Here is an 11,151-nt window from a genome sequence, read left to right as displayed (position 1 = left end):
TGGAACACTATTGGATCAAATGACAAAGACATTGTTGAGAAAAAGATGGCTTTTCCCGGATGAAATGAAAATTGGATTCATGTAAGAGGAGAAATCTTTATCATTCCTTAGCCGGAAAGATATGTGGCCATGAAAGGGGGATTAAGTGGAACAGAATTGACTGGGTGGTAGAGGCGTGGAAACACTTGTTTTTCCATATTTCGTACCTTAGCTCCATGGAATAATATGCTACTGCTGAAACATGGAAGAATTGAAATCTTAGATCAAAACACTATGTATGGGTGGTATGAACTGCCTAAACAAGAATTCGTGAACAGCGAACAACCAGAGCCTATTACCCACTACATCAATAAATTTCCATTAATGAAAGATGTAAATCCATTGGAAAATAAAAAAGACGCATGTCCGTTGAAATGGTTGTTGCTATCTGCTCCAATAACGAATCGTTGGTTTGACTGAATAACTAAATAAAATCGAAATAAAATACCCTATATGGATAATACACATTCCAGTTGACCGAGCCTAATTTTAATTGTTTTGTGCCGAAGCAAAGATATCCACGGGGCGGTTCGTCCTATTCATTCAGATATTCACGACCAAGAAGTACTGGATTCTCTTTCGGATAGGCCCTGAAAGTAGAAGGAAGGCTGGAATGTCTATTATGGATCTCTTAGTCAAGTATGTTTACCCTAGCATAAATTCTTATTGTAAAGCGAATATCATCTTATATATGAAAAATGATAATGTTGAAAATATAATCAAACATCTTTCTAAGACAGCTTTTCCACTAACCACAGATGATGGTGAAGTGCTTTCTAAGTTCAATATCACTAATCATGTCAATTGTTTATTACTACAATTAATTGATTTGTATGATGATTTTCTAATTACAGGAATGAGTATTAATGTTTATTTTGAACATAATATAAAACAACCTATACCTATTGTAGATTACAAGTCTAGATTAGAGGGTATATATGAATGCTATTATGAGAAGAGTGATGATGATGATGAAAAGGTTGATGTTAAGAATTTAAAGCCAAAAAGCCTTCGTTCTACTAAGAAAGTCTATTCTACTCATATAACAACCTTGAATAAGTATAAAAAGACAAGTTTAAAGCCTTTTATGGTGGCCGATACCGAAACTATCCTTATTGACGATATTCATGTGCCATATGCTATAGGTGTGTTGAAGGTTTACCCAGGAGAGGTCCCTCTAGTTGAGAATATAGATTCTTTCTTCAGTGAAGATTACAATAAATCAATGTTCCCTAAGTTTGAAGATAGGAGTGAGAAAATGATGTTTGATTTTATATTTAGGATTAAAACAATTGCTAGACGTAATAAAAAATATAAAATGGATATTATCTATTTTCATAACTTAGGACGATTCGATGGTCTTTTTCTTATTAAGCATCTCTCCTTACATCATCAAGATTTAAAAATCAAAGCCCTTATTAGAAATAATACGATCTATGAGATAGCCGTCTATTCGAAAAAGATATTTTTATTCCGCTTCAGAGACTCGCTTCATCTACTCCCCAATGATCTACAATCTCTAGCTAAGAATCTATGCCCTGAGTATGGTTCTAAAGGATCATTGACTTTTCAAAAGTAACTCGGAAACCATATCTTCAATGAAAGAGACCTTGATTTCATATATGAAACAGGATATTCGGTTATTGGGTGGTATTATGTTGAAATTCCAGAATTTGTATTTTATAGCATACCAAGCCGACATATTAGATAAGCTAACCACCCCATCACACGCTCTCTCTCTCTTTCGTTCGTGGTTTTACAACGATAAAAAGCATTATATCCACATACCTGATGAAAATACAGATAATTTTATTCGAGGTGGATACTATGGTGGGCATACCGACGCATACCTTCCATATGGTAAAGACCTTTACTATTATGATGTCAACTCTCTTTATCCTTATATTATGAGGGAATATCCAATGCCTGGGGGTAAGCCTGTTTGGCATTCAGATTTTGAAAAGATGGATTTAGATGAAATCTTTGGTTTCATTGAAGCTTATATAGAATGCCCAGAAAGCATAAAGAAACCCTTTCTACCATATAAAGATCCTAAAAGTGGGACTCTGATCTTTCCAACGGGTACATTTATTGGAGTTTACTATAGTGAGGAGCTCAAGTTTGCAAGACAGATTGGATATAAAATAATACCTCTAAATGGATACATCTTTGAAAAGATGGAAAGCCCTTTCATTGGATACGTTAACGACCTCTTTGAAAGTAGATCCAAAGCTAAGCTTGAAGGTAATGACTCCTTATCCTTTATCTATAAACTCCTAATGAACTCATTATATGGGCGATTTGGCATCAATCCCGAATCCACCAAAACTGAAATTTGTGATGAAGAAAGAAAGAATATTATCCTTAAAACGAAGGGTTTAATGAAATTAATAAAGATTAAAGAAGATCTTAATATGATAACATATATAAACAAAAGGGGTCGTGGGGAAGGAGCTTCCGAATATTATATTCCGAAGATGGCTGCTGTTCAAATATCCGCGGCTATCACAGCATCAGCTAGGATCTACATGTATCCATTTATATCAAGAGATGATTGCTACTACACTGACACAGACTCTATAGTTTTAGGTAACCCTCTTCCAGATGAATTCATATCTTCAACAGAATTGGGGAAGTTTAAGTTAGAAGATAAAATAAAAGAGGGTGTCTTTTTAGCGCCAAAATCTTACTACTATAGCAGATATTCATCTGAGAAAGACGTCCTGAAGTATAAGGGTGCTGGTAAAGAATTTGTAACTAAAGACTGGTTTCTAGAACAGTATCGAGAACCCGACCGAATTCAGACTGTCCCAATAATATATCATTTTAAAAGAGATTGGGATTCACTAGATATAAGAAAGGAAGAAAGAAAATTCACTCTTAGACTCGTAGATAAAAATAAGAGGGTACGTCAAATAGAAAATGGTCGCTGGGTAGGTTCTGATCCTATTAATATCCATGACTTGCGTTGTATAAATAAAATAGGAAGAGTTATAATAAATAATTTAAAAAGAGAAAATGAATTTAAAGAAAATAAAATGAAAGAAAAGAAGAAGGATAAGGATGATTCAATAAAGAAGACCCATACAATGGATCCTCAGAATGAGAAAAAGAATGAAGAGAATGAGAAAAAGAATGAAGTCAATACTGTGAAGAGTCACTTTTATAATGAAAAAGATAATTTGAAAGAAAATGAAAACCCATTAGATAATAAGACAAAAACATCAGATAGAGGTAGGAAACCATCTGAGACAGACCCTCCCTGAACATAATTATAATAAATGAAAAGATCTTTCTTAATATCATTCTCAATAGATAGGATTTCATTTTATAATTACCTTCTTAGACTTCCAAGAGATTGGTTCATATCCCAATAAGATACAGAAGCATAATCGATGGTTGATCTTCTGGTGTAAGGGCATGATGCCTTGTATTGAGCTGAATGAAGAATAAAAAGATTCTTAAACTTTATTAGTTTATAAAAGAAAAACTATGTCGCTAAGGTTGATCCTAAGGGTTATTTTTAGTTCTTTAGTTTGATATGATACTTATAACAAGAATATAAAAAAGTAAGGAAAGCGGGTCGAGCAATCAACACAACCTTAAGTCATCACTATTGTATGATGGAATTCTTCTCTTGCTTTGACGAGGACTGAGCTATCCTAAGTTGGGAATCCATGGGTCACAGAAGGGGACTTTGTCTTTCTTTTCCTATGGTTAAATATTATCGTAAGAACCCTCATTCATCTTCGATCTATAAATACCCTCTTCGAGCTATAAATACCCTTTTTTATAAAAGTACTACCCTATACTCCTTATTTCACGAAAAGGACCCTAACCCAGGGGCTAGCATATCGATCATAACCTTTGGTGGATTTCTTTCAATCCGAACTTTAGAGTGGGATTTGAGTCTTCAAATAGACTGATCTTTATTCTTCTTTTTGGTAAAGCAAAGATTAGACTGATACCACTGGTATTGCAGCTAACCCGATCTCACATGCTAACTTGGAATTCTATGAGTGAGAGGGCAATCTCCATCGTGATATCTGGGATTGAAAGGAAGTCATATTCCCACTCGGATAAATTCTAAGACCAAACTTTGACCCTAGATTCTCATTAAGAAAGGGAAGCTCTCTATCTTCACCCTTAGCTTCATGCTGGAAGAAAGGGACTACACCCGCTAACATACTAGCATTTTAATCATAAGTGGAATGAATCTCGAGTATACAATAAATTCATAGTCGTAACCGAGGTAAGCTCTTGTCCAAACTCCCTTGGCCCATACCATTGCCTTATCCCAACCCGTTGGTCCGAAAAGACTGCCCAAATGCCTTACCTTTGTTTGATAGTATGCTTGGGGGTTTTACACTTAAATTAAAAGAAATGAAAAAGGCTGACCTACCCTATGGATAGGAAGGATTGATCCTCTAAGGATAGCCTCATTCCATCGCTATAAGGCGTGTCTACCCGAGCACGCTTACTTAATACAGGTCTAATGAACTATCCCTCTCCGACTAAAAGGGTAGGGACTTACCTGGAATTGACTCACCAAAAAGCACAAACTTAGTCAGAGGCTCTTTCTGTCTATGAAAAGGAAGAGCTGGTTACCTTCTTTCTTTGGCAGAACGCACTTAAGTAGCAGGTTTTAGACCTTGCTTGCCCTAGGTAAAACAACTTTTGAGCGAATTACACTTCTTTAAACTTCTTTTTCATCTTTTAAAATGAGATCTGGGATTGAGAAGGTCAGGAAGAAGTGAGTTTGATTCGTCAGCTGCTTAGGAAGAATGTTCAAAAGCAGAGTTTGCTCCTGGCTTAGAAGGAATGAAAGTGGTCAATCTAGTCAGTCAATCTATTTGATCGAACCAACCTACCTCTCATAGATGTTAGCCCTATATCTTTCCTATGCTTGGTACAAGACTTAAGGATGCTACGCTACACAACTAGTCAAAAGAAAGCCAAGAGATACGCTGCGCTTAGGCCTTTAGACTCTTCCTACTGTCAAGAGTGATTTCAATCTAAGTTCGCTTAGTAGCATTCTGTAATAATAGTATTCATAATAGATGTTCTTTAAGGTTAACAAGAAAAGGTTATAATGTAAGGACTTCTATTAGACGTCCCATTCTTTCTAGACAGAACAAGAGTGAAAGAGCCTTGCTTATAGAATACTTGTGAGTCCACTCATCTTCGATCTATAAATAGCCTCTTCGAGGTATAAATAGCCTCGAGCTGTCTTTCCTAACACAAGCAAAGCTTGCTCTCCTTTACCCCTTGGTATACGCTGTCCTAGATACTACGAACCGCATCTACATTAGGGATCGACTTGCACTAAGCTATGGAAATCATTCCCTGAGAAACCAGTAATGAAATCCTCTGCTTAAAACACAGGAATTACGCGGCGAACCTTACAAAGAAGACCTCAAGGGAAGGGTTAAACATTCTTATTCTTCCCACTCACCATCCTACTCTCTTAGTTGGACTGGCTCACATTCTTGACTTGAGGGCTCTTGAAGTTCAAAGGGACAGAGGCGAGGCTAGCTGATGCGCATGTGGGAAAGGCAACTCTAAGACAGCTAAGCTCAATCCTTCTTAATAGTCACAAGAATAATGGCTCTCTCTTAGAATATCTTAAAGGACAGGATAGAAGAGGGGAGAGGAGCTTAGGATAGAGGCAGCGAGTTCAAGTCGAAGGCGAAGAAGGACGTCGGGACCGAGACTAAGGAGAGAAGAGCATCTCCGTCTCGTTCGAGTCAAGGAAGAGTGGTGGTCAAGGCTCATGATCGGAGTCGACAGGCTGGAATGAAGATAGACGCATGCTCCTCCTCTCGGTAAGCGAGGTAAAGAGGTCGGGGTCAAGACAGGGAACCATGAAGTCGGTCTTCTCTTAGGCTACACTACGGGTTCAAGACATACTCAAATAAGAGAGGAAGCACGCCCATACAGAAGAGATCAATCAGGCAAGTCTCCTAGTCAAGTAAGGGATGGATCCAGCCAGTCAAAAAGAGTAAAGAACGAAAGAAGAGGAAAAAGGGAGAAGTAAAGACTGCCTCTTGGCTCTAATGAATTCTTTTTAGCTGATGAGATGGACTCTGATCTCAATTCACACCGGCCGCCTGATCGATTGAACGCACATGTCCTAGCGTAATCGCTTTAGGGGAACCACTGTTGTTGTAGTACCGGGCTACTCACTGTTGTGGATTAGAACTCCTGTTGAAAGGGCGGGTCACTCCTTTTTTTTGAGGAGCCCACTGGTTTGGTTATTCATTCCCTATATCAAAGAAAGCAAAGTGAGAGTACGAATAAGACGGCTTTAAAGCATTTTCTTTTGGTAAAGGGTGTTTAAGTTTAAAGGAAAGAGTTTGAAATAGTTAAGCGTAGTGATCGGGAGTGAGATCAACAAACAGATTCCCATAGGTTTGAAAAGGGAATCAGTGTTACCCCGGGAAAAAGGGAGTTTCTAAGTGAACCCAAAAAGAGTGAAACCAAAAACGGATTCTGGATGGTTTCGGAAATGAAAGAAGTGCGTCCATTGGAAATGTGAGTGTCGAAGGTAAGTGCAATAGTAGTGGCTATAGTGCCTAAAGGGTTAATAAGCCAGCAGGAAGTGCAGCCAAAGTAGTGTAAACGAGAGGGAAAGTGTTCCAAAAGGCTTCCAAGGGATAGGTTTTATCGAGAGTTGAATTGATTCACGATCTTTCTTCACTCCCTAAACTACTTGAAAAGAGCAAGCCTATGTATATGCATTTTGAGACCTAACGAGGGCTTTTTTCAGCATTCCTTTAGCAAGGCTAGCGCTATAGGGCTGTGAACGTGAACCATTTGCAGTCGTAAGCAGGGCTACTTACTAAGGCATTTCATCAGCAAAGGAAGTAGTTGCGAGAAAAAATTTAAGCAAAGGCAAACCCCTTATTAAAATTTAATTAAAATTAAAGGCATCAATGCACTCACTCCTGGACAAAAGAGACAAAGAAGGAATGGCTTTCAGAAGAGTAACTTGGGGATGTCACGTGAAATAAAAACCTAAATCCATTTGCATTGTAGTAAGTGCCGGGATCAAAACGACTTAAAAAAGGATACCACCAAACTGAATCAACCTCAACTGATTGAACTCAAGCAATCGCAGCCTACTTTCTAGCCGCAAGTCTTCTTTCTCGCTTCTTTGGCGAGATAATACCCCGAGCCCTCACCGAGCTCGATTATTATAATTGCTTTCCCAAGAGAATAGAGGTTAAAGAGCGGCGGAGTGACTAGGAACGTCTCTCTCGATAGATCAAGTAGCCATTACGAGTACGAGAGAAGCAGAGGGATCCGAGGTACGATTGAGTTTCATCGTAGGAAGTACTACTTCTTTGTAAGAATCGCTAGATCCGGTTGCGGTGCGACTAACTCACATCATCCTCTTGATACCTTACTATTAAGCTATTTCGATGTGCTCAATTCGTATAAGGGGAAGGAAGAACTTTTGGGATAGAGTTTCTTGTTCAAGTAATCCCTATTCAAATTACTTGCTTGACTCTCATTTTCCTTTCTAGCGCGCTAAGTAAAGAGGCAGATCGAAACCAACCAAAAGGGTACCAGAAAGACATCCATGAGTGCTTTCACGAGATAAAGAAAGAAAATGTATGGGCTTTGATGAAAGAGCGAGAAGAGAAGGCTTCAAGCCTAGAAGTCAAAGTCGGCGAATCCGCTTTTAAAGTAAATAGAGCACGCAAGAAGCTGTCCAGAGTAGAGTTATGGGAAGGCGAGGTTAGTCCACTTACAGGTTACAGGTAAGCTCATGAATGCCTTATTAGAATTAGAGGGAATACCTCTTTCAAGTGAGTGAAGTTAGCTGAGGGGAATGCTCTAAGTAAGCAGTCCTGCCATTCAACAAGCCCATGCAAGACAAGAAGGATCTCATTGTCATGGAAGCCCTTTCTTTACCCCTTCATATAGTCTATGATAATGTTTTTCTGCCTAACTCTCATGGCTTTAGGAGGGGCCCATAAGCTAGCTCTCGCCTTCTTTCTTTCTCAATTTGAAATGAAATACAGGCTCATCAAACGGTGTCTTCATTCTTTTCTTATTCTCATGAATCACTTTTTTCAATCAAACTCTCGTTCTCTGCCCTCGGATCGGTCTATGCGAGAGAGCCTCATGGACTGACTCAACCTACCTGCCTAATGGCTGGCCCTGGGAATACCAACTTGAATTCTCCTTCAAAAAGCGAAAGAAGAGATTAAGAAATGAGAAAAGCAACTATTCTTTCTTACGAGAAGACTTAAGGTAGTTGATGTGTTAAGCATATAGCCAGCATTCTGTTTGAATATGAATTCTCATTGGGCTAATAGTTTTGTTAATTGAATACATTTGTTTAATTTAATATAAAAATTTTTTAGTTGATTGAATATACATTTATAATTATAACCTTTATTTTAAATTTAATCTTAAATTAACTTTCTATTATATAAGAGAATACTTTACTTATTCGGTGAGGAGGAATGAACTTTCTTGTCTGATGAAAGTCGCTTTCTTCGCTAGAGCATTAAGAATAAGACTTTGCTGCCTCGAGCCCAGGGACAAGCCTTTGTTTTCTTTTCCACACGGGATAATGGGAAAGGGACAATGCCATGAACATCCAACTCGCGAACCTGCTCTACCTCTCGCTACATATCATTCATTCCGCTCTAAACAGGGAAAATCTTCCTTTTCTCGTGTTTTTGGTTACTAAAGCAGTTTTACTTGTGAAATTTAAAAATGAAATGTCACTTTTTATGTCAACCCGGGAAAAAAGGGGGTGAAAAGGCCAATCAAGGTCAATTCCGGGCTCGGCTCCCGGGAAAAGCGACACAAACAGAAAGAATGAATGCTCGCGTAATTCCAATTGATGATTCGGAAATTGAATAGTCATTTTTGGCAAGAATGGGAGTTTGAAGTTGAGATTCCCGCCGTTGTCCACCCGTTCCCGTCGCTTTGGTCTTTTCATTCGTGTCCGGGAGATAGAGGTGGTTTTGCATAAACCCGACCAACATTGGCCCCATCGCTTTAGTCCTGGACAATCATTCGAAAAAGCGCGTTTTCTTTGGTTGCGATCCCGTTTCTCTTAATAAATGGACTTTTCACATTCATTTGAAAAGTCAAATTATTAAGGGGAATCCCTTTCACAAGCAAAATAGCCGGTTTATGCAAAACCAGTGTCTATCCCTCAGGGTTTAGTTGAAGCGTCTATTCCAGAGGAAGAAGCGGGGGCAGGAGCAAGTGGAGGCCTTAACATTAGAAAAGCAAGGAAACCGTGAACGAATGCCAATTCATGTGCTTCTCTTTCGGGGCTGGGGCTTGGGCCTCTTGACTTTACCTTTTGAATTTGAAGTGGACCAACCTCGTGACTGATTTTACCTAAGCGAATCAAACGAACCGTACTCCCCCTATCTTATAACAACTAACAACCGGCTCGTCCTTATTTAAGGAAAGCGACTTCGGAAGAAGGAAGAAGGAAGATTAGCGGCTACATTGGAAAAGAAAGCAAGCAAGAAAGTCAACAAGGGAAGCCAAGTAGCCTATGGCTGGCCTTACCACCTATTCTCAAGTATCAAGCTCGGGCCAAGAGCGGCGGGCGATGTTGGAGCATGTGTCTTTTTCTTCCTTTGGAGCGAGGTAGAAGATACGTTATGACATAGCTCACATTTCAGTTATAACAAGTAGAGGATAGGTACGAGGAAGCTCACTCGCATATTTAAGTAACAAGTAAAGGAGAGGAACGAGCGGAGGGCTTTCTAATAATAAGGCGAGTGTGTTGACGAGTGTACGTTAAGGAAACGAGTAGGATGTTGGCAAAAGGGCTAGCGCAGGAAAATCCTAGACTAGAATAGGGGAGCACGTCCCTTTATTTATTATAAAGTCAACTATTAACGTGAGTAAGATTAAGTGAATTTTTTATGTCAAAAGCAGAGCTTAGGGTGAAAAGCCAAAACAAAAGAGGACAACCCACAGAAAAGAAGTTAAGCTGCAATTGAAGCTGAAGCGAAATAAGTCCTGTTCCTGATGATGCGGTGGAAAGTAAGGGCCTTTACTTTATTAGCTACTCGCATAGCAAGCATATAAGTCGACAAGACAAGTAAGGAGCGAGCGAAAGCCCCTAAAAGAAGAATGCGAGTTGCCCCTATTCTTTAAGGAGCGAGCGGAATCCCCTTATGTATTACAAACGCGAGTTAGATGTGAGCGAAAGGACGGCATGCTAATCATTAAGATGGTTGGCTTCCTCTATAATGTGGAGCGAGAGAGAGAGAGTTGGATACGAAGCGCCCGTTCTTATAAAGGGCGTGTGGAGAGCATGTTAGCTGACGTAGAAATAGATAGAAGCTCTGCCCTAATAAAGACAGTTGCAGTTGAAGAAAGTTAAGCGCTAGAAAGGGCCTCTCCTTTAATATTAAGATGGGTGCGGGGCTTTGCAAGTCCAGTCTTCGACGAGGAAGTTGTCTAGCCCTCTTCACTAAATGTTCAAGTCTATTCCACACAATCTACCAATATATTCCCCCAATCCTGATATGCGCCAACACACTACCTCCAATAAGTACTATACTATCATATTATAAGAATAAAATAACATATAAATTTAATATCATATATCTCTATTTCGATAGTCACTGCTGTATTTAATGAAAATAAGAATATATATTTATCGTTGGTAACATATCTCAATTCTAAGTACTTGAAGTTGTCTTTTTAATCTCTGATGTTTATATTTTTATTCTAATTATTCTATATTTTTATTTTTAATATTAAATTAAGTTCATTTTGTATTTCTTTGATTGCACTTTTTTCTTAATAAAAAAAGAATTCAAAAGAGAAAGACTTTCAAATACACATTAATTTACCTGTTTTTCTTTTCTTTGCTGATTCCTCTCAATGAAATTTTCCATGTTGCACTAAGTTACTTACGGATGTATGCATGCGGTCCGGGAACACTTTGGGGTGAACACCCATCCGAACAAGTAGAGTCAATAGTTCAGGATTTAGGCCATAACATCTAGAAAAAAAAATCTTTAATCCAACAAGTGCTCTCCGAACCAAGCAAGATAGTTTCCTATCACTAGGCTCACCAACCAACCTGGACTTTGATTCTTATTATTCCTACTG

At 38.7% G+C, this 11,151-nt stretch overlaps 1 pseudogene; it reads left to right on the top strand.

Moving 5' to 3' along the window:
• The first annotated feature begins 652 nt into the window (after positions 1-652).
• On the top strand, positions 653-3,305 carry LOC141608769 (DNA polymerase-like; annotated as a pseudogene).
• The last annotated feature ends 7,846 nt before the right edge of the window (positions 3,306-11,151 follow it).

The sequence above is a fragment of the Silene latifolia genome, chromosome 10, assembly GCF_048544455.1.
Source record: "Silene latifolia isolate original U9 population chromosome 10, ASM4854445v1, whole genome shotgun sequence".
Taxonomy (NCBI): domain Eukaryota; kingdom Viridiplantae; phylum Streptophyta; class Magnoliopsida; order Caryophyllales; family Caryophyllaceae; genus Silene; species Silene latifolia.
The sequence above is the reverse complement of the archived record's forward strand: the minus strand, read 5'-3'. Positions and strand labels throughout refer to the sequence as shown.